The sequence below is a fragment of the Aethalodelphis obliquidens genome, unplaced genomic scaffold, assembly GCF_003676395.1.
Source record: "Aethalodelphis obliquidens isolate GAN/ISIS:26980383/991018 unplaced genomic scaffold, ASM367639v1 scaffold22, whole genome shotgun sequence".
NCBI lineage: Eukaryota > Metazoa > Chordata > Mammalia > Artiodactyla > Delphinidae > Aethalodelphis > Aethalodelphis obliquidens.
In genome coordinates this window covers 23,279,043-23,302,562 of record NW_020837966.1, presented here as the reverse complement: position 1 = coordinate 23,302,562, position 23,520 = coordinate 23,279,043, and the positions used below count along the sequence as shown (strand labels likewise).

Below are 23,520 nucleotides of genomic sequence, written 5' to 3'. Positions count from 1 at the left end.
TCCAGTTTTGAATGTAGGCAGTCTGACTCCAGAATGCTCTACATCACTCTACATCATGCTCTACATGCTCTACATCACTATGATGTATACTCCAGAAAGGGAGGCTGGCAAAAACAATTAACTAATTGCATTATTACAGGATAAGTGTTCTACCAAAAGCACAAATATGATTTTAAGGAAGTCCAGAGAAGGAAGTAATTAATTCTACTTAGAGGTTATGGACGAATGACAAAAGAGGCAATATTTGAACTAAGTGTAAAAGAATGAGAGTGAGAATGCCTTTGAAAGAAAAAGGAATAGTAAGTAAACTTTAAGAATAGTGATATGAAAATACCTGTCATTCAAAAAATGTAACTGGTCTCGAATGAAGGAGAGTAATGAAATATAAGGATGGAATTATAGGTTTAGAAGAGTTTTGAAGGACTTTCAGTGATATGACACAGGTTTGAACCTGATGTGTAAAAGTTAGAAAACATGGGAGTGTTTTCAATTTTAAGCAGACATATGACAAACTTAGATCTATGACTAACTGGGGGAGGATAGGGGAAGAAAAGCCACAGATCAGGAAGATTATTTATCAAACATTTGAAAACACTGAGATAACCAGGGCATTGTCAGTAAGAATGAAAAGAATGAGGATGAAGTGAGCCATTTTGAAGTGTTTAGAGGCAATACCAACAGACTGGTATAACTGATTTGATGTGAAAGATGAAGGAACAAGAACATTTAAGATTACTCTGAGATAGCTATTGTGGATGAATGCAAGAATACATGTATGTTGAAGTCCTTAACTGTTAAAGGGAAAAGGAGAAGAAGAAAGACTAAGGGCAGTGAGGACGAAAGGAGATGAGAAAGTAGATATGTTTAATTCATTTTTCATTCATTTTTTAAACAAACATTCATTCAGACACAAACAATTTCCTTATGAGTTACTAGCCTACACACCCCATGTTTTCTGTAATCACGCAGATGTGAATGGAAGTTTGAATGATTAAATAAATGAAACATCCATTCACAGCAGAGAATCATTTTACAAGGCAAACTGGGTTTAGAGAATAAAACTATTCAAGAAATTCTGCAAGTATTTAGGTTCACGTTTTAGAATCTTACACCTTAAGCTGTTCCTCCTTGACAATTGAGTGATGCCCTTGGGGTGACAGAGGAGGGATCTAGTTCATTGTGTAGTAACTGGCCTTAGAAAGGTTCTTTCACAATAACAGGAAGGAAGGCAGAGTAGAGACAGATAGAAAACGTACTGATACAAGTGGGATTGAAAACCTGTTAAAATAATATTCAGATTTTTTTTTTCCTTACTTTCTTAGGAAGGAGAAAGGAATATCATTAGCTGACACAGATGATGGGAGAGGAAGTATGGGAAGTTTGAGAAGAGATGATAATGTGTAAAATGATCATCAGGAGAATGAAAAAGTGAATAGACAAGAGATATGTGTTGTGACAGGACAAACCAGTAATATTTGTGAAAGATTTCAAAAGGGACATGAAAAGATTACTGAGTGTCCTGTTCAGTGCACTTTTTGGGGTTAATTTTGCCTTTCAGTGTCTTTTATCTATTTTACAGCAGTGAAAGGAGGTGGAAAACTATTAAGAAGGCAAATGATTCTAACCATTAAAATGCAAATGAATTGTGTCCAGTGGAATGCCATTGTTTTTTTTCCCTTTTTCCCTTATGGAGAAACCAGCCTTTTGTTTTGTTTTGTAACAGCTTTCTTGAAATATAATTCACATGCCATATGATTTAGCCATGATAAACCCATATTGCATCTATTTATGAATTAATATTACCATTTCTTATCACCTGTATGGTTCTTTGCATTCTATTTTGAACAAGTTGCAACATTTTACTGGTTTCCACATTAATTGATTTGTTGAAGCAAAAATTTTCCCATGGGCTTATTTATATTTGTTTGAGATTCATGATTTTTGTCATTTAAAGAATATCATTAAGACATGTTAAATTTGAACATGCCAGAGGGACTCATGCCAGAGGGACTCAAGGTTGGAGGGGGCTGAGGACAGAGGCAGAGTTGGATGGCATTGCTTTGTAAAAGGTAGTAACAACATGGAATTTAAATAAAAAGGAAAACTGAAGATGGAAGACCAATGATCATCAACATCTATAGAATTGACAAAAGAGAGAAAACAGCCAAAAAATTCTGAGGAAGATCTATGTGAGAAGTTGAGACTATTTTACCAGGATCATTGTATGAGTTTTTTATGGCTACCATAACATATTACCTGAAATTTAGTGGCAGAAACCTACACATATTTATGATCTTATAATTCTCTAGGTCGGTATTCCAAAATGGGTCTCACTGAGCTAAAATCAAGATTGGTAGAACTGTATCTATCCCCTTCTCAAGGCTCCAGAGTAGAGTCCTTTTCTTTGCCTTTTCCAGCTTCTAGAAGCTGCCTGCATTCCTTGGTTTGTGGACACCCTTTCTCCAACTTCAAAGACAGCAACAGCAAGCACATTGAATCCTTCTCATATCAAATTACTCTGGCTATTCTTCCATAGTCACATTTTTCCTGATTCACTTGTCTCTCTTCTAGTTTTAAGGACCCTTATGATTACACTGGGCTCATCCAGATCATCCAAGATAATCTCCCTATTAAGATCAGCTGATTAGCAACCTTAATTTTATCTGCTACTTTAATTCCCCTTCACCATGTAATCTAACATATTCACACCATCCAGGGATTAGGGAATGGACATCTTTGGAGCCATTATTCTGCCCATCACACCCATCACATGGGAGACCAAGAAAGGAGAGCTTTTAATAAAGGACATAGTTAACATTGTCACATGTTAGTAATAATGAAAAACAGAAACACCAGCAAAGCACTAGTGTTGGTCATCAGAAAGTCTCTTGTTTCTTCTTTAGGAGAAATTTCATTTTCAAAGTCAAGATGGATTGAGACATAAAGGCCAAATTTTAACTAAATTCAAGACAGAGAAAACTATGGTGTTGTATATAAAGTACTCTACAAAGAAATCAGATGGCAGAGAGAAAGAGAGAGGTGAACAGAAATAACAGCAGGGCCTAGAGCTGTTGGTATATGTGAGTTTCAGTTCTGATTATTTATATTTTTAGGGAAAAAGGGACAAGCTTATTTGTAGGCTGAGGGGCTGACTGAGAGGCAAACTTAGATTCTGTCTTTTGAACTTCTGGGTCTTTGACCCTGTAACTTGCCCAATTTAGAGCATTTCAGCATTAACCTTTGAAAAATAACAGCATGATGTCAGGAACACAAAGCACCAAAAAGCACTTTGCTAAAATGTCCCAGAGTGAAGATGTTAGAAAACCATTGGAAACCTATTATTATCATTGAGATATTACAGGGTCCTCTTTGGTTGCTCTCTGAGATAAGATTGTGTCTGCCTGAAATGGCATTGATTCCATATATATACCAATAACAAACCGAAGAAAGAAAATTTGGAATAAAGAAAAATAAATAACTGAGAAAAGCACTCTAAAAATCTGTGAATGCCAGACATAGTACCCCAATGTATATTATTTGATGATGACACACTTAATTTTGGTTACACAGTGTCACAGCAAAGCATGCTGATCTGTCAGTCCTGCTTGTACTTATTGCCAGCATGAATATCTTAACGAAATCAGTGTTTTGGGGGTTAAATGTCAGCCAAGTCGCTTCCTTTGGAAAGTTAAAACAGTACCTTACTCCCATATATTTCATCTATGCCTTTCCACTTTCTCATGTACAATTCTATCACTCATTCTAGTCATGTACTTTTCCTGCCCTCTATGCCAAGCAAAAATGCCACCAAATTTGTCAGAATAGGTTTGCCCTTTGTGCAGCTAGCCTGATTAAGTTTTATCAGCTCATCTCTCTCTGGATGTTTGGTAACCTCACTCCTTATTACCGTCTTAGAGATCTTGCCTACAGCCAAGGGCAGATCTGCTCATTTATAATTTTCTGGTTCTTTTTCAGCTCTTTTCTCACAGGCTGGGGTGAGGTATTTCATTTCATTTTGCCTCTATCTCCCTGTAACTTTGAAACATTTTTGTTAAGATTTCCTCATTTTAGTTAAAAAATTATTTATTTAGAAATAGATTTATATTGTTTCCAATTTATCACAATGAAAATTTCTTATAAATGTAAAATTATTGGTTGATAAAAACCTCTCATGCATTTCCTGTACTTGTCAATGTGATCTTTCTTATCAAGAAATGCTCCTTAGAGTGGATGAACACTTATTCTGTTTATTTCTCTCTTGCTACATCGGTTTAAACTTCATAAACACCATAATTACACTAGACCGGACTTGAATGTGAAATAAGAAAATGAAATAGCATCCCCTGATTCATTATGCTGTATTGTCTTCTTCCCAATATAAAGATTAAATGACAGGGGTAGTTTACAGAAATGAGAAGAACGAGTTCAATTTTTTCGGACTCATAATCAACAAAAGATTTTTTCTTTTCTTTTATGAGTAGGGAAACTGGCTGATTCCCTATGTGAGAGAAGCACTTGACATTTTCTGTTTACTCTTTCAAGGTTCAGCTAGTTCTGAATTTTGCCTTTTTTTTTTTTCACTTCAGTGTTTGAACATAAACAGTTTATCCTGTGATGCTACATTGACTTTTGTAAACATTTTACAAAGATGAATATGCGTCAGGCTTTTTCTTCTTCTCTTTCCTATTGATTTTTTCCCCCTAACTCTCCCCCATTTTACACAGGGTAGAATTTTGACACTAGTATGTCTCACATCAGAAGCCATGATCTTAACAACTCATGAAGATACAGGAATTAGGACTAGAGAGATTATTTAGAAAGAAGAAAGAGTAAGTAAATGCAAATGCCCTGAGTTGAGCGAAATTAAGGAGAATTTGGAGAACTCACATAATCCTTGCTAAGGAAAGAGTTGACAAGAGATGAGGCTAGACAGATAGATATCCAAAGTAACATCAAGAAGGAAATTTTAGCGACCTTAAAGAATAAGAAATTAATCCTGAGGTCTTTGGGGAGCCATAAACATGATTTAAGTTTGTGATTACATTTTTCAGTTGGAAAAACATGTCCAAATTCTCATGCAAATTTGCCAGGAAGCAGTAGCTGCCATGCTTGTATTTAAGGAGCTTAACAGAGAGCCCAGATATGAAGTGATCTCCAGATAAGAAGGTCTACTGAAAAAAAATGCACAACCTAAAAGTTGAGAGTTATGTTTTATTCATCAGATTTTCTGAGGACTTCAAGTACAGGAGACAGATTCTCAGATCGCTCTGAGGGACTGCTCCAAAGAAGTAAGGGAAGAGCCAGGATGAATAGGGGTGTTTGCAACAAAGACCAGGTAGTCAGAACATCAAAAGATTACCGTTAATGAATTAAGCACTTTTCTCTGTATGGGAACATGCAAAAGTTTGGACGCATTGAAACCATTCCTTTGATATGCACCTTAGCTACCTAGGACCAGTATCCAGAGTCCCCTCAGGGTGCACTGCTGTGGGTGGCTGCAGTGGCTGAGGGCTTGGTGGGCAGCCCATTTGTCTCCATCCTGAGTTCCTTCAGGGCTCACCGTCAGGGTGGCTGTAGTGGCTTGATGGCTGCTGCAACATCCTTTGTTTACTGATATGGTAGGCAACATTTTTCATTTGCAAGAAGGAACTAGACTTAGGGCAAATCTACTGTTTTCTTTATTTGCCTATCTGTCCACAAAGGGTCCAAATGTCTCTGGCTTCTTCTGATGCCATGGTCTTGGCTGTCTCTTTTGCTTCTTTGGAGGTATCTTTGCTGTCCAGTGACCGAGCAAGTGTCACATATACTGTTAGACTCAGTTCACATAGTAATCACTGGATGCTGCTCCAGAAAGGGCTGGATTAAAAATATGGGCTTTAGGGCTTCCCTGGTGGCGCAGTGGTTGAGAGTCCGCCTGCCGATGCAGGGGACACGGGTTCATGCCCCAGTCCAGGAAGATCCCACATGCTGCGGAGCAGCTAGGCCCGTGAGCCATGGCCACTGGGCCTGCGCGTCCAGAGCCTGTGCTCCGCAACGGGAGAGGCCCGCATACTGCAAACAAACAAACAAACAAACAAAATATGTGCTTTATTTTCTAGACAAAGAAATAAAAACAGAATTCTAGCAGAGAGACTAACTGACATTTAGCAAACATTGCTATGGTATATTGGCTATTACCTATTTTATCCTTTCTTTTATTTGTTTCTTCTAGAGGTAGCATAGAAGAAGCTGACTGTTTTGTAAACTTTTCACAAACACCAATAATTCACAAATGCCAAGGACTTTTGTTGACAAGAGCACAAGTGATAACAGGAAAAATAATGGAGAACTCACTTTTGAGTCATAATTTAACTCAATCACAATGTTTTGCAGTGTTTTCTCCACCCACTCTGTACAATTTGTCACCCCCCATCACCAAAAATTGGAACAAAAACAAATGGGAAGCAGAGAGAAAAAGCTTTTATTGAGTTATATTATTGGTATTTTCCACATTTCAAATGGCCATTTTGTAATACCATGTACATGTTTCCAAGGGCCGCCATAACAAATTACCGATAACTGAGAGGCTCAAACCAGCAAATGTGTTCTCTCACAGTTCCAAAAGGCTTAAAGTCTAAAATGAAACTGTCGTCAGGGTTGATTCTTTCTGGAGGGTCTGAGGCTTCTAGAAATCTTCCAATGCCTCCATCCTAGGGTCTAGTGGTTGTTGGCCATCCTTGGTTTTACTTGGCTCATAGACACATCACTTCAGTCTCTGCATCCATCTTCACATCACCACCTTCTGTTTCTCTGTGTGTTTTCTTCTAAAAGGACTCCAGTCATTGGATTTAGGACCCAATCAAAATCTGTTAAGATTTTATCTTAATTAATTACATTTTCGAAGACCCTATTGCCAAATATAATCTCATTCTTAGTTTGTAGGTGGACATAAATGTTGTGGAGGACACTGTTGAACCCACAACACTTAGCTCAGCATTTTTTTGAATTATTTATTTTATTAGAGCTGTTCCAGATTTCTCAGACACTTTCAACACTAAAATAAGAATTGTTATTCTTTAAGGTGCAAGAGGCAATCTAGGACTTCCCTGGTGGTATAGTGGTTAAGAATCCGCCTGCCAATGCAGGGGACATGGGTTCGAGCCCTGGCCCGGGAAGATTCCACGTGCCGCAGAGCAACTAAGGCTGTGTGCCACAACTACTGAGCTTGCACTCTAGAGTTCACAAGCCACAACTGCTGAAGCCCATGCATGTAGAGTCCATGCTCCTCAACAAGAGAAGCCACCGCAATGAGAAGCCCATGCACCACAACAAAGAGTAGGCCCCACTCGCCGCAACTAGAAAAGCCTGCGCGCAGCAATGAAGACCTAACGCAGCCAAAAATTAAAAATATAAATAAATAAATTAATTAATTAAAAAAAAAAAGAATCCTCCTGCTAATGCAGGGGACATGGGTTCGAGCCCTGGTCTGGGAAGATCCCACATGCCGTGGAGCAGCTAAGCCTGTGCACCACAACTACTGAGCCTGCACTCTAGAGCCCGTGAGCCACAACTACTGAGCCCGCATGCCAGAACTACTGAAGCCCACGGGCCTAGAGCCGTGCTCCGCAGCAAGAGAAGCCACCGTAATGAGAAGCCAGCACACCATAACAAAGAGTAGCCCCTGCTCACTGCAACTAAAGAAAGCCCGCACACAGCAACAGAGACCCAATGCAGCCAAAAATAAATAAATAAATTTATTAAAAAAAAGAGGCAATCTATATTCAATGTTTCCCAAACTTACTTGAAGGCAGATTTTTAAATAGCAACTTATGATATAAGTTTGTTTCTTTGTTTCTTTGTTTTTTATGGACAGTTTTTTGGAAATGTTGGGGAAGACGAGCTTCAAATACTTCATATAAAACTCATTTCTTTCTCTGCCTTTCAGTTTCTCTTTGTATTCTGGCCTATTCTGGGAGGATGTAATCATTTCCTAGAATAATAAAAACTAACATATAATCAGCACACATTATAGAGCAGACACTATATGAAATATTTTATAAAATAGTATTTAATGCATTTTAATCCTTATACAACCCTATAACAACCCTGTAGTTATTAATATTATGTCCATTTGACAGATAAGAAGGATGACATTCAGAGGACTGTGACTTGCCCATGTTCACACAGCTGATAATATAAGGAGCCTACGCTCTTTGTCACTATGTGTGCTTCCTTTCCATGTAAGTACACATTTCTCTATTTTATCATGTTGTGCGTGTGTCCTGGGAGTGGGAGTGGGGAGGGTGCACCCGACTTGCATCACTAAGTGCTGTAGGTGCTGCTTTCTATTTATTTACTTATTTAACTTTATAAGCTCCTTAAATTTCATTAAATGCATAATTGACTTGGAGATAAAAATGTCCACTTATGCATAACCTCTCATAACAATTTGGCTTTAACAATTCAAACAGTGGTACCACTAGCAAATCACAGATGCTGATTAGCAAGGTTTCAGGGCTGTGCTTGGAACTGCTGGCACCTCTATCACTATTACATTCAGAAAATAGATGAGGTTAGAGATAAAATGGTCTAATTAACCAGGAGCTGCTTCAGTATCCTCAGTGACCAGCCACAGATTAATCAGAAACAGACACCTTGCTTTTCAGAGGGCCCAGAGATGATGCTTAGATGTATATCAAGAACAATGGCACTAAAATAACTAATAGCCAATTATGTCTATAACCTGAAAGAACTAGTTGAGAAATTCTCTAGGGCAAACGTTGGCAGTAAAGAGGAGAGTCTCTGAATAATCTCTTGACTCAGAGAAAATGCTTTTGTATCTCAAGAGTTTTAGAGAATCTGATGGATACAGAAATGCCAAAAGATTAATAATAAAGTTAATAATTTGAATACTCTGTTTTCATCACTGTCCTATAGGTTTCTTCTTCCTCAGGGATTGGTTATTGATAGACATATAGGAACTGCCCTGGGCTGGGCAGAATGTTTCATGGACGTGCTTTATTTTTGGCTATTTTTGTTTACCTCTGAATCCTCAGGACCTGTAATAGTGCATATGATCATTGCTGGATACTTACTTGGTGAATAAATAAATAAATGGACAATAAAAATAGGAATCTAATATTATAATTAATTGATTTCCTATAAACCCATCACTGAACTCTTTATTAAGTATAAAGGATTTAATCTGTTTTTGTCTTAACTGTATGTTTTTTAAATGAATATCTACTGAGAGCTTACTATGTGCCAGGCCCTGGTCTAAGGGCTTTGCATACATGATAGCAGTTTACCCTCATCACAACCCTTTGTTCATTCAACAACACATATTTATTTTGTGCTTCCTCTGGGCCAGTCACTTTTAGAGGTACAGCAAACAGCAGAAAACAAAACAGATAAACAAAGAAACCCTTTTTTCTTTTGGATCTGAAAAGAAGAAAGTGATATTACTATTTGTCTGAAGTCAGAAGTAGACTTGTTCCAGGGTAAACCCAGGTACTTAACTAAAGAGCCCCTACTGCTAATAAAAGCCTCTACACCAACCACCATGCTAAAGGTTTTCTGTACCATACTCCATGTACTATTGTTGCGGTGATCACTACACTAAAGAAAGAAAGAAGATACATGCTCTCTGGATGATTGTTCGGCCTGAGCAGATGCCAAATGCTGTTAAGCAATGCCTATCTCTAAAACAAATTCTTTCTCATTGAATCACCAAGGTTAAGGGAGATATTTCCATAAGCAGAAGCAAATTAATTTGGAGTTTTTCATTAACAATAATGAGATGGGGCAGTAAGAACCTAACCTTTCATTGTTTCTTTTTGCTTTATGGCAAAGAGAACACCTTTTCAAGCTGCCTAAAAAGGAATTACTTGCTGCTGAGTTTTGTGTGAGCTTTTAGTGCTGCTCATGAAAAAAATCTTTGGCTGCTGAAATAGTGGGTATAAGTTCTTGTGCGGAATATAGGAAGTTAAAGTGATAAATCCCTAAGCAACATGGAAATAAGATTACACTAAAGGTGAGATTAGTAAGAGCCAATATATAATGAATGAGATCAACCATCAAAATAGCCCCATGGGTTGTCTATAAATATATACCTGAAAAGGTCTGGTAATACCCAGGTCATTCAAGGGGTAAAGTAACAAGACAAAACTAGGGTGGGTCTAACCAAAGCTATGAGTTTTAATCTGGTACATGTAACTATGAATAACTAAAAAGCCTCTTAACAACACAGAAGTGTCTGCTTAGACCCAGAAAAGAACAAAAGGATTAAGTATTTGGAAGTGTTTTTTTGTGGGTTTTTTTTTTTTTTTTTTTTTTGCAGTACACAGGCCTCTCACTGCTGCGGCCTCTTCCGTTGCGGAGCACAGGCTCCAGACGCGCAAGCTCAGCGGCCATGGCTCACGGGCCCAGCCGCTCCGCAGCATGTGGGATCTTCCCGGACCGGGGCACAAACCCGTGTCCCCTGCATCGGCAGGCGGACTCTCAACCACTGGAAGCCCCGGAAGTGTTTTTATAGTACTCTTTCGGCAGGAGAGACTCTAGCATGGCCACTAAAACAATAAAATATTAATGGTTATGTACATTTAATGAGTGTATCAACTTGTCTACGTTCAGTAAAGATTAGACTTGCCCAAAGGGATGTTCAGCTCTTTGCCCTAGAGGTAATCTCTAAGCCCTTGGGCTGTCAGACCTGGTAAGAATGTCTGTTTACTTAGGGCCTAGGCCATGCTGGATAGTCTAGGCTAACAATGTGATTGGTGGTGCAGAGGGTGGGAGGTAAAGCAAGACTGGGCCCTGCAGTATCAGCTTGACCTCTGGAAGGGCTTTAGCCTAAGGTAAGGCACACGGGCAGTCAACTAGTCTACGTGACTGAGCCCCAGTAAAGACTCCACATCAAGACTGAGCGTGCTTTCCTGCATATGGTAATGCATCTTTCCTAGAAATAAGCACTCTGCACGGTTCCACTAGGAGAGCACACCTGAAGGCTGTGCACATGGAACTCTTCTGGACTCTGCCCTATGTGTCTCTTCCCTGGGCTAATTTGAATCAGTATGTTTTCATTGTAATAAACTGTACCAGTCAGTATAGTGGCTTTGCAGATTTCTGTGAGTCCTTTAAGGGAATTATCAAGCTTAAGAGTGATCTTGGATTGAGCTTTTACTTTTCATTTTGGCTGTACCATGCAACTTGTGGGATGCTAGTTCCCCACCCAGGGATCGAAACTGGGCCCCCTGCAGTGGAAGCATGGAGTCAGGATTCCTAACCACTGGACTGCCGGGGAATTCCCATGAGGTGATCTTGGGACCTCCTGAATTTGCAGTTAGTACCAGAAGTGAGGGTGATCTTGGCAACTCCAGAACTTTGCAGACATATTATTTAATCCTCACAGCAAACTAATGAGGTTTAAGATCACATGGCTGAGAAGAGAACATAAACAAAATATTTTCTGACATAAATCATAACAGTATTTTCTTAGATCAGTTTCCAAAGGCAAAAGACATACCAGCGAAAATAAACAAATGAGACTTAATCAAACTTATGAGCTTTTGCACAGCAAAGAAAACTGTAACAAAATCAAAAGATGACCTATGGACTGGGAGAATATATTAGCAAATGATGTGACCGAGAAGGCCTTAATTTCCAAAATATACAAACAGCTCATACAACTCAATATCAAAAAAACAATCAAAAAATTGGCAGAAGACCTAAATAGACATTTCTCCAAAGAAGACATCCAGATGGTTATCAGGCACATGAAAGATGCTCAGTGTCACTATTAGAGAAATGCAAATCGAAACTACAATGAGGTACCTCCTCACACCAGTCAGAATGGCTATCATCAAAAAGTCTACAAATAATAAATGCTGGAGAGAGTATGGAGAAAAAGGAACCCCCCTAAGCTGTTGGTGTGAATGTAAACTGGTGCAGCCACTATGAAAAACAGTATGGGGATTCTTTTAAAAAAGTAAAAATATTGTTACCATATGACCCAGCAATCCCACTCCTGAGCGTATATCCGGAAAAAATAAAAACTCTAACTCGAAAGTATAAGTGCACCCTTGGGCTTTCCTGGTGGAGCAGTGGTTAAGAATCCGCCTGCCGATTCAGGGGTAACTGGTTCGATCCCTGGTCCGGGAAGATCCCACATGCCGTGGAGCAACAAAGCCCATGTGCCACAACTACTGAGCCTGTGCTCTAGACCCCACAAGCCACAGCTACTGAGCCCATGTGCCACAACTACTGAAGCCCACATGCCTAGGGCCCATGCTCTGCAACAGGAGAAGCCACTGCAATGAGAAGCCCACACACTGCAATGAAGAGTAGCCCCTGCTCACCACAACTGGAGAAAGCTCATGTGCGTCAACGAAGACCCAACTCAGCCAAAAATAAAATAAATAAATAAATTTATATTAAAAAAAACAAAAGGATACATGCACCCTAATGTTCGTTGCAGCACTGTTTACAATAGCCAAGACATGGAAGCAATCTAAGTGTCCATCCACAGATGAATGGATAAAGAAGATGTGCTATATTTATATAAAATGGAATATAACTCAGGCATAAAAAAGAATGAAATATTGCCATTTGCAGCAATATGGATGGACCTAGAGATTATCATACTAAGTGAAGTACATCAGACAGAGAAAGACAAATATTATATAACACTTATATGTGGAATTTAAAAAATAATACAAACAAAGCTATATACAAAATAGAGCCAGACTTACAGACTTAGAAAACAATATTATGGTTACCAAAGGGGAAAGGTGGGGGGAGGGATAAATCAGCAGTATGGGACTTGCAGGTATATACTACTATATATAAAATAGATAAACAATAAGGATTTACTGTATAGCCTAAGGAACTATATTCAGTATCTTATAATAACCTATAATGGAAAATAATCTGAAAAAGAATGTATATACATATATATGTGTATATATGTGAAACACTTTGCTGTATACCTGAAGTTAATACAACATTGTAAATCAACTACACTTCAATTTAAAAAGAAAAAGAGAAAAAGATTGCATAGCTAAGAAGTGGCCAATTTAAGGTTTGAAACCCAAAAGCCTGACTGCTAAAGTCATACATTAATCACTTTTCAGTTCTCACACTAGTGTAGAAATCAGTAAGGATGGTACTCTGTAAGGGACAGGGAGGATTTATAAGACTTCACCATAACTCTAACACATAGTCTCAAGACTATCCATTTTTTATGCTGGCCAACCAACTTCTTGATATCTAATTGTTTTAAAATGTAGGTTTTATTATTATTCAGATATAGTAAGGACAACAGATTTAGGAGATGACTGCCATTAAGAAGATAGTTCAGTATTTGTTTTTCTCCTTCTGAATTACTTCACTCTGTATGACAGACTCTAGGTCCATCTACCACAATACCATATGCTAACACATATATATGGACTCTAAAAACAAAAATGGTTCTGAAGAACCTAGGGGCAGGACAGGAATAAAGACACAGATGTAGAGAATGGACTTGAGGACACGGGGAGTGGGAAGGGTAAGCTGGGACGAAGTGAGAGAGTGGCATGGACATATATACACTACCAAATGTAAAACAGATGGCTAGTGGGAAGCAGCCGCATAGCACAGGGAGATCAGCTCGGTGCTTTGTGACCACCTAGAGGGGTGGGATAGGGAGGGTGGGAGGGAGGGAGATGCAAGAGGGAAGAGATAGGGGGACATATGTATACGTATAACTGATTCACTTTGTTATACAGCAGCAACTAACACACCATTGTAAAGCAATTATACTCCAATAAAGATGTTAAAAAAAAAAAAAAAGTTTGTTACAGTTCCCAAAAGCAGGGGAGATTCCATGCCATGCAAGGCTACACAGGGAAGCACCAGTGTCAGTCAGGAGGCAGAGGAAGTGGAGGCGAGAGCTTGTATTGTGATTTCCATAGGAAGAAACAGGGAAGGCAGGCTAAAAAGGTTTAGGATTGACTAGTTTGAATACTTTCAGCAGCCTCTGGGGTCTAGGGTCTGTCTCTAGTTGTCTGATAACTGCCCCTGAGGTGATTAGGGCTGGGGAATAGTGGCCCAGAGTGTAAGATCCCAATAAAGGAGGTGGTTTGGGTATGGACTCTGATAGGTTGGTTTGCATATGAAAGACAGCTCAATGGTGTCTCTAGAAACTGGCTAGCCCTGGGAGGGGCAGACCCTCCAGGGTCAGCAAGGCCCCAGATGGCAAAGTAACAGAAATACAGAAAATGAGATGACATGATTATTCAATAATCCATATTGCCAGGTAGCAGGAAACAAGAAATAGGGTATACACCCACAATGAATCAATATCACCCCCAAGGAGGTGAAAATTAGTTCCAAGGAGTGGAGAGGATGGTGAAAAAAATGTTACTTTTTATGTATAAAGCACAGGACTACGTATGTGAATAAATATACAGAATATATATGGTATTAAAGCTTCATGGGTGGGGGACTGAGTGCGCCCCCTTGTGGCAAAAGGAGAGTGAAAATAAAATAAAAGTTGAGAAAAACTGGAATAAAGTATCCTAGATAATGAATGTAAATATTCTGTTAAGTGAAAAACAATCCATTATAATAATATATTATTAATGTACTAATATATTAATTAATATATTTTTTCTGATTTATATATAAAATCATATAAATTTGCTCAGCAAGTGTTTGTCCATAAGACCTGATCAACTCTGTGCCAAGAAAACCTAGTCTCCAACACCACAGAACTGAGAATCAGACTCTGAAGGGTGATGAGTGGAGTGAAACTCCACTATTCTCTGCTTGGGCACCACCATTTCTCTAAAAGATTTCCTATCTTCTCCCTCTAAAATATCATTAATGTTATAAAGACATCTTGTAAAACAGAGATTTGTGCTTTTAAGTGGCTGGGGGTGGAGGAGCAGCTCTATACTCACCAAGAGTTTGCTGATCTTAGATTGGCTCGAGTATTTCTGGGTTAATTGTTCTTTCTCTTTTTTATAATTTCTGCTGCATCTGAGAGAATAAGGGAGGTAATCAGAAATGCAATGGGTAGTGCCCACTTTGGCAAAATGAAGTAAAATTGGCCTGATACAAAGAAGATTAGCATAGGACTTGCATAAGGATGACACAAATGTTTTTGAGACTTTCCATTTTTTCTTCTTTTTTTATTGAAAAAAAGACATGAGAAACTACCTGGGATAATGGAAATGTTTTATATCTCGTTTTGAGTGGCTACAACTATAAAAACTTATTAAACTGAACACAAGATCATTGTATTTTATTGAATATTAAACATGCTTTAATTTTTAAAATGAGTGCTGTGAGAAGACTGAAACAATGATTTAACTCTGGGGTTTGCAGGGTTGACTGCCTTATATATAAGTAAGGTTGAACAAATAGAGCACTAAGCATAAGCTTATTGTACTTTATATAACAGATGAAACTGCATTGGAAAATCACATATTTATAAATTGAAGAGTTCATGAGAAAATGGAGACCCACAGATAAAACTGACTTTACAAATATTGCAGCTGGAAGAAGAGCAGCACTAGAGGGAAAAGTATCCAAGAACATGCCCAGATTGCTTACCGTATGCTAGGTATTGTACTGGCATTTCAAATTCCTTATTTCATTGATTGTTTATACCAACCCTATGAAGAAGTCACTGCTAAAAATCCATTTTTAGCTTTTGAACAATGACAGGTTAAGTGACCTATCCAAGGTTACAAAGCTAAAAATGGTAAAGCTAAATCTTGAGGCTCTATTTCTGATGTCATAGTCTGTACTCTTTTGACAACCAAGGCATATTACTTCCATTCAGTCATTGAAGGTTAGCTTAGGCTAGTTTAATTATGCATGATGAGCCATTAAATGGCAACTTGAATCACATTGGCCACTCTACTTTTAAATACGTAAAAGTATAAATATGTGCTATAACAATAGCACAGCCAAACCTGATTATTTTAATCTCTTTAATTCGGTTAAATGGCAGAATTTTAATGTCTCAATATGGTCAGCAGCATTCCATTAAGTCAATACAGCAACTTCAGGCAAATTAATGTACATATAAAATACAGAGCTGCAAAAAAGACGGGAGGAGCTGATTGAGTTTACTGAGTCATTCTTGTGATCTTGACCCTAGATTTTTATGCACTTGGCTTGTCGGGTATACAAAATTTGTGAGTAGTTTGCATACCTGTGCTAATTTAATTGCATTATAGGTGAGCTAAGAGAGGAAGCAATAATGAACACATTGAAAAGAGAAGATTCCAATGAACACATTGAAAAGAGAAGGTTCCAAGCTGTCTAAGTGAGGGTAGAGAGAGAAAAAAAAAAAAAAATTATTATTTGAGGGAAGTTTTGAAGCTTCCTTTACACTGGTTGTGTGTGTGAATATTTGTGTGTGTGTGTGTGTGTGTGTGTGTGTATATATATATATATATATATATATAAAATCGATGTCATTGTTGTTACTGATGCACACATAAAACTCAACAGCATGTGTGGATCTGTGACAAAAAGGAATCCTTTTGGACTTAAGCCAAATCTTTCTACCTCCAGAAGAGTAAAACCTATTCTGAAACTAATATGCAGCAAACAAGGGACATTTGCTTCCAATGTTGCAAATGACATGTATTATGATCCATGTAGGCAACAGTTTCCTACAACCAGAATGCTGGACAGAGAAAAGCTTCCTGGGCAAAAAATATTTATTTTAGGTTTTGAAAGATAGTAGTAGTTTTCCAAGAAGACAAGATAAGTGTAAATATTTTCGGAAGAGGCACTAGCAACTAAAACAGGTATAGAGAAATCAAAAAACACGGTGTCTTCTTAAAGCATAAATAGTTTGGTAAAAGTGGGAATTTGTAGTACCCTAGGGGAATGAATCACGGAAGGCTTTTTGGCCATGCATGGATTTTGGATATTATCCTATAAGGATCTTTTAGATGAGTTTGTCCATTATGAAAATATGAGATTAAAAAAAAAGGGTAATGGGGGTCTAATCTGAACGTATCAAAAGGAGGTTGTAGATTGAAGAGTTATTTGGGACGCAAGTAGGACTATTCTAGACAGATAAGCAATCACACATGTACAGAAGAAAAAAAAAGAAAAAGCCCAAACCAAAAAACAGCCTTGCCCTAAGTACCAGGGAATTGGGTCAGTACAGGAAAACTGAACTGGAAGATTTTTTTTTTTTTTAATATAAATTTATTTATTTTTGGCTGTGTTGGGTCTTCGTTGCTTCACGCAGGCTTTCTATAGTTGCGGTGAGCGGGGGTTACTCTTCGTTGCATTGTACGGGCTTCTCATTGCAGTGGCTTCTTTTGTTGTGAGGCACGGGCTCTAGGCATGTGGGCTTCAGTAGTTGTGGCACATGAGCTCAGTAGTTGTGGCTCACGGTCTCTAGAGCACAGGCTCAGTAGTTGTGGCGCACGGGCTTAGTTGCTCGGCGGCATGTGGGATCTTCCCACACTAGGGCTCGAACTCGTGTCCCATGCATTGGCAGGAGGATTCTTAACCACTGTGCCACCACATAAGTCCATTGGAAGATTTTTAATAGAAAAACAGTGGAAACAGTTTCACATCATATTTTTCAGTGGAGACTTGGGAGGAAACCCACTGTTCTCCAGGAGGTAATTGAATGTTCCCATTTTCTATATTTCAATTGAGAATTTTTTCACTATATTTTGGGCTATTATTTATCTTGGTCCTTGACAATATTCATTTTTGAGGTTATAGTGTATAGTCATTTCTCATTTTGTATTTTTGTTTTTTTGAAATAAAAAGCATTTTAAAAACTTCTAATAGTTTGTTTTTTTAACCAAAATCAAGTCCTCAGAGACTATAGAAAAACTAAGTGTACAATGGGATGGCGAATTCTGTATATCTAGTACCGGCCTATGGATGTGTATGTAAACACACTATGCTTTCTATAAAAGATAGGTGAAAACTGTGCCCATGGAGAAGGACTTTTGTGCAGCAGACACACATTCTAATTATTTCATCCTCATTGGCTTCTATACAGCTCAAAGGAATGTAAGGAAGGGGGTGAAGGTGTAGGAAAGAAAAAAAGTGGTATGTATAGATGGAACTGATGTTAGCAAAAAAGTGCTTTATTACACATCAGGCAGTTTTTTGAGCTTGCTTAGTTCCTGATGGAAGGTTTTCACTGTAGGGGGCAATTGACCATAGGAAATGATCAGTGGGAAGCCTATGAATTGTAAAAAAGACAACAACAAAGGCTTTTGCAAGTCATTCTATGTGGATAAAATAGGTAAAAATCCTCACATTGGGGGCATTTATGAGGACCCACTGGCCTTACCTCTTTGACCTCCCATTTCCCCTAATTGGCTTCACTCCTCAACTTCTTCTCTTTTCCTCTTAGGCACTGTGAAATAGACCTTTATACATGACAAGATTTCTTTTATATTTCTATTTGGACAGGGAGAATGGGGAGAAATCATACTGAAAAGGGCAACTTATCATACCTCGTTTCTCCCCCTGTTTATTAAAAAAAATAAGAGTACAACTGAGGGACTTCTGCTGAGTGTGGCAGCCACTTCAGCACTGTAAAAGGGGCTCCAGCTGTAAAGGGTCTCCAGCCAACTAGATGGAGCAGCACTTCTCACCACAGCCACGTTTAGGTTGTCTTTTCCAAACAGACAGCTAAATTAGGAGTTAAGAGATGCCCACGTAGGCTTTTATGCTGCAAATAAAAGATGAAAGAGCCCTAACTTACAGGAAATATTAAAGAAAGAAAAACACCTAGGCGGAAAGCAGAGTAGCTAAATGACTTGCATTTGGGTTTTATTTTGCTGGTCAGTCCACAGGACTCAATATTTTGAGTTTTATTTTAAATTCATTCTAAATTAAACATATTTTAAATTCATTTTAAATTTTAAATTCATTCTAAATTAAACATATTTTTGTGAAAATTTCCCAAAATGGTTAAAATGAAACAGGTCTTTTTCTCTCCTAGGTAATTTTGGGAGACTGGTTGGAATTTGTTAACCTATGTGTGAAAATCGCGTTTACATTCGCATGAATATCTGCAGGTATGTGATGTTCTCATATATAAACATAGATCTACAAATCTCTTTTCAAAGGATAGGTAACCCTTTAGTAACATCAGCCATCTCTGTGGTTCAATGCTGACACCCTTCTGGGTACGGCTCAAAATGACGTCTTTCAAAAATTCATGGAAATAACTCTTTTATTTTGAGATTTTACTATCTTGTACTAGCTTTCATTTTCTTCAATATACTACTAACATACATGCAAAATCTTATCTTTTACATTACACAATTAACATTTCCATCACAAAAGTCACATCCTGTTTCCTTTTTTTTTTGCGGCACGTGGACCTCTCACTGTTGTGGCCTCTCCCGTTGCGGGGCACAGGCTCCGGACGTGCAGGCCCAGTGGCCACGGCCCACGGGCCCAGCTGCTCTGTGGCACGCGGGATCCTCTTGGACCGGGGCACGAACCTGTGTCCTTCGCACCGGCAGGCAGACTCTCAACCACTGCGCCACCAGGGAAGCCCCTGTTTCCTTTTTTAGTCGTCTTATTATTTGGGCAGTGCCTTGAAGTTGGTACATGAATCAATGAATATTTATTAAATGAATGAAAGTAACAAAGCCCTAAAATTTATTGATAAGATTACATCTGTCTCTAGGAACTAAAAAATAGCAATAATTAAGAATAAACATTTCATAGTTCATAATCTGTACAAGACGCTGTTTTATTAATTTATATAATCCTCATAAAACTTCATGAGATGTCATTATTAATATCTCAGTGTTACAGATAAGAACAGTGAGATGCAGAGATGTAATGTATTCAAGTTGACAGTGGCAGAGCAAGGATTTGAACCAATGCAGCCTTCAGGCTGTGCTCTTAATTACTATGCTATATATAGCTTTCCTGACAGACTATATTTATTATGTCTGTTGCAAGTGCTTTACATGCACTAATTCATTTGTACCATGAATTCTATTTACAGAAGCTGGCTGTAAGCCATGATGGGTTATATTAGCACTTTCATTGGCCTTTAACAATACCAAACATAGGCTGAGGATTTCATACTTCTGTTGTTTTATTCTAATGCAGTGGTTATAAAAATGTGGATTGGAAAACCAGGGATCCCCAGTATCCTTTTAGCTCATCCATTTGCATAGTCAAAGCTCTTCTAGATACCAAAGAAAGTGTTTTGTAATTTTTTTGTTCTTTTTCACTTCACATATTTTATAAAAATTTTTAAAACACGCGGTATTCATTGTGGAAGAGATAAGAAACCCTGAGTGTAAAAACTACAGCAAATTAATGGAAAATTTTAATAGAAATCATGGACTTGGGATTGGTTCACGTTGGCAGAGTAGAAGGACGTGTGCTCACTCCCTCTTGTGAGAGCCCCAGAATCACAACTAACTGTCATTGACAGGAAGACACTGGAACTCACCAAAAAATTACCCCACATCCAAAGACAAAGGAGAAGCCACAATTAGACGGTAGGAGGGGCGCAATCACAATAAAATCAAATTCAATAATGGCTGGGTGGGCGACTCACAAGCTAGAGAACAACTGTAACACCGAAGTACACCCACTGGAGTAAAGGTTCTGAGCCGCATGTCAGGTTTCCCAACCTGGGGGCCCAGCAATGGGAGGAGGAATTCCCAAAGAATCAGACTTTGAAGCCTAGTGGAATTTGATTGCAGGATGTCTACAGGATTGGGGGAAACAGAGACTCCACTCTCGGAGGGCACACACAAAGTAGTGTGTGCAGCAGGAACCAGGAGGAAGCAGTGACCCCATAGGAGGCTGAACCAGACTTGCCTGCTAGTCTTGGAGGGTCTCCTGCAGAGGTGGGGCATGCCTGTGGCTCACTGCAGGGACAAGGACAGTGGCAGCAGAAGTTCTGGGAAGTACTCCTTGGCCTGAACCTCCCAGAGTCCACTGTAAGCCCCACCAAAGAGCCAGTAGTCTCCAGTTCTGGGTCGCCTCAGGCCAAACAACCAACAGGGAGGGAACTCTGCCCCACGCATCAGCAGACAAGCAGATTAAAGTTTTACTGAGCTCTGCCCACCAGAGCAACACCCAGCTCTACCCACCACCAATCCTTCCCATCAGGAAGTTTGCACAAGGCTCTGAGATAGCCTCATCCACGAGAGGGCAGACAGCAGAAGAAAAAAGAACTACAGTTCTGCAGCCTGTGGAATGAAAACCACATTCACAGAAAGATAGACAAAATGCAAAGTCAGAGGACTATGTACCAGATGAGGGAAAGAAGATAAAACCCCAGAAACACAACTAACTGAAGTGGAGATAGGCAACATGCCAGGAAAAGAATTCAGAATAATGATAGTGAAGACAATCCAGGACCTCAGAAAAAGAATGCATGCAAAGGTCGAGAAGATGCAAGAAATGTTTAACAAAGACCTAGAAGAAATAAAGAACAAGCACCTAGAAGAATTAAAGAACAAACAAACAGGGTGAACAATACAATAACTGAAGTGAAAAACACACAAGAAGGAATCAATAGAATAACTGAGGCAGAAGAACAGATAAGTGACCTGGAAGACAGAATGGTGGAATTCACTGCCACAGAACAGAATAAAGCAAGAAAAGAAATGAAGACAGCCTTAAAGACCTCTGGGACAACATTAAACGCACCAACATCCGCATTATAGGGGTCCCAGAAAGAGAAGAGAGAGAGAAAGGACCTGAGAAAATATTTCAAGAGATTATATTTGAAAACTTCCCTAATATGGGAAAGGAAATGGCCACCCAAGTCCAGGAAGCACAGAGAGTCCCAGGCAGGGTAAACCCAAGGAGAAACACACCAAGATACATAGTAATCAAATTGAGAAAAATTAAAGATAAAGAAAAATTATTAAAAGCAACAAGAGAAGAACAAATAACATACAAGGGAACTCCCATAAGGTTAACAGCTCATTTCTCAGCAGAAACTCTACAAGCCAGAAGGGAGTGGAACGATTATCATAAAGTGATGAGAGGGAAGAAACTACAACCAAGATTACTGTGCCAGCAAGGAACTCATTCAGATTCGATGGAGAAATCAAAAGCTTTACAGACAAGCAAAAGTTAAGAGAATTCAGTACCACCAAACCAGCTTTACAACAAATGCTAAAGGAACTTCTCTAAGTGGGAAACACAAGAGAAAAAAAGACGTACAAAAACAAACCCAAAACAATTAAGAAATGGTAATAGGAGCATACATATTGATAATTACCTTAAATGTGAATGGATTAAATGCTCCAACCAAAAGACGCAAGTTGGCAGAATGGATACAAAAACAAGACCCGTATATATGCTGTCTACAAGAGACCCACTTCAGACCTAGGGTAACATACAGACTGAAAGTGAGAGGATGGAAAATGATGTACCATGCAAGTGGAAATCAAAAGAAAGCTGGAGTAGCAATACTCAAATCAGATAAAATAGACTTTAAAATAAAGAATGTTACAAGAGACAAGGAAGGATACTACATAATGATCAAGGGATCAGTCCAAGAAGGAGATATAACAATTATAAATATATATGTACCCAACATAGGAACACCTCAATATATAAGGCAAATGTTAACACCTATAAAAGAGGAAATCGACAGTAACACAATAATAGAGGGGGACTGACACCTCACTTACACCAATGGACAGATCATCCAGACAGCAAATTAATAAGGAAACACAAGCTTTAAATGACACAATAGACCAGATAGATTTAATTGATATTTATAGGATATTCCATCCAAAACCAGCAGATTACACTTTCTTCTCAAATGCAAACAGAACATTCTCCAGGATAGATCACATCTTGAGTCACAAATCAAGCCTCAGTAAATTGAAGAAAATTGAAATATCAAGCATCTTCTGACCACAACGCTATAACATTAGAAATCAATTACAGGGAAGAAAATATAAAAAAAACACAAACACATGGAGGCTAACAAAGAGATCACTGAAGAAATCGAAGAGGAAATAAAAAAATACCTAGAGACAAATGACAATGAAAACATGATGATCCAAAACCTATGGGATGCAGCAAAAGCAGTTCTAAGAGGGAAGTTTATAGCTATACAAGCCTACCTCAAGAAACAGGAAAAATCTCAAATAAACAATCTAACCTTAAACCTAAAGGAACTAGAGAAAGAAGAACAAGCAAAACCCAAAGTTAGTAGAAGGAAAGAAATCGTAAAGATCAGAGCAGAAATAAATGAAATAGAAACAAAGGAGACAATAGCAAAGATCAATAAAACTAGAAGCTGGTTCTTTGAGAAGATAACAAAATTGATAAACCTTCAGCCAGACACATCAAGAAAAAGAGGGCGAACACTCAGATCAATAAAATTAGAAATGAAAAAGAAGTTACAACAGACACTGCAGAAATAGAAAGCATGATAAGAAACTACTACAAGAAACTCTATGCCAATAAAATAGACAACCTGGAAGAAAAGACAAATTCTTAGAATGGTATAAGCTTCCAAGACTGAACCAGGAAGAAATAGAAAATATGAAC

General features: G+C 38.5%; 1 protein-coding gene and 1 non-coding gene across 4 annotated transcripts in view; one reads left to right on the top strand and one right to left on the bottom strand.

Annotated features, from left to right (window-relative positions):
• CNTN6 (contactin 6) overlaps positions 1-23,520 on the bottom strand; it is a 290,317-nt gene that overhangs the window by 165,874 nt on the left and 100,923 nt on the right. The gene's annotated exons all lie outside the window — the stretch shown is intronic.
• On the top strand, positions 15,037-15,141 carry LOC113628181 (U6 spliceosomal RNA). Its single transcript, XR_003435918.1, has one exon. It is a non-coding gene; the product is annotated as a U6 spliceosomal RNA (small nuclear RNA).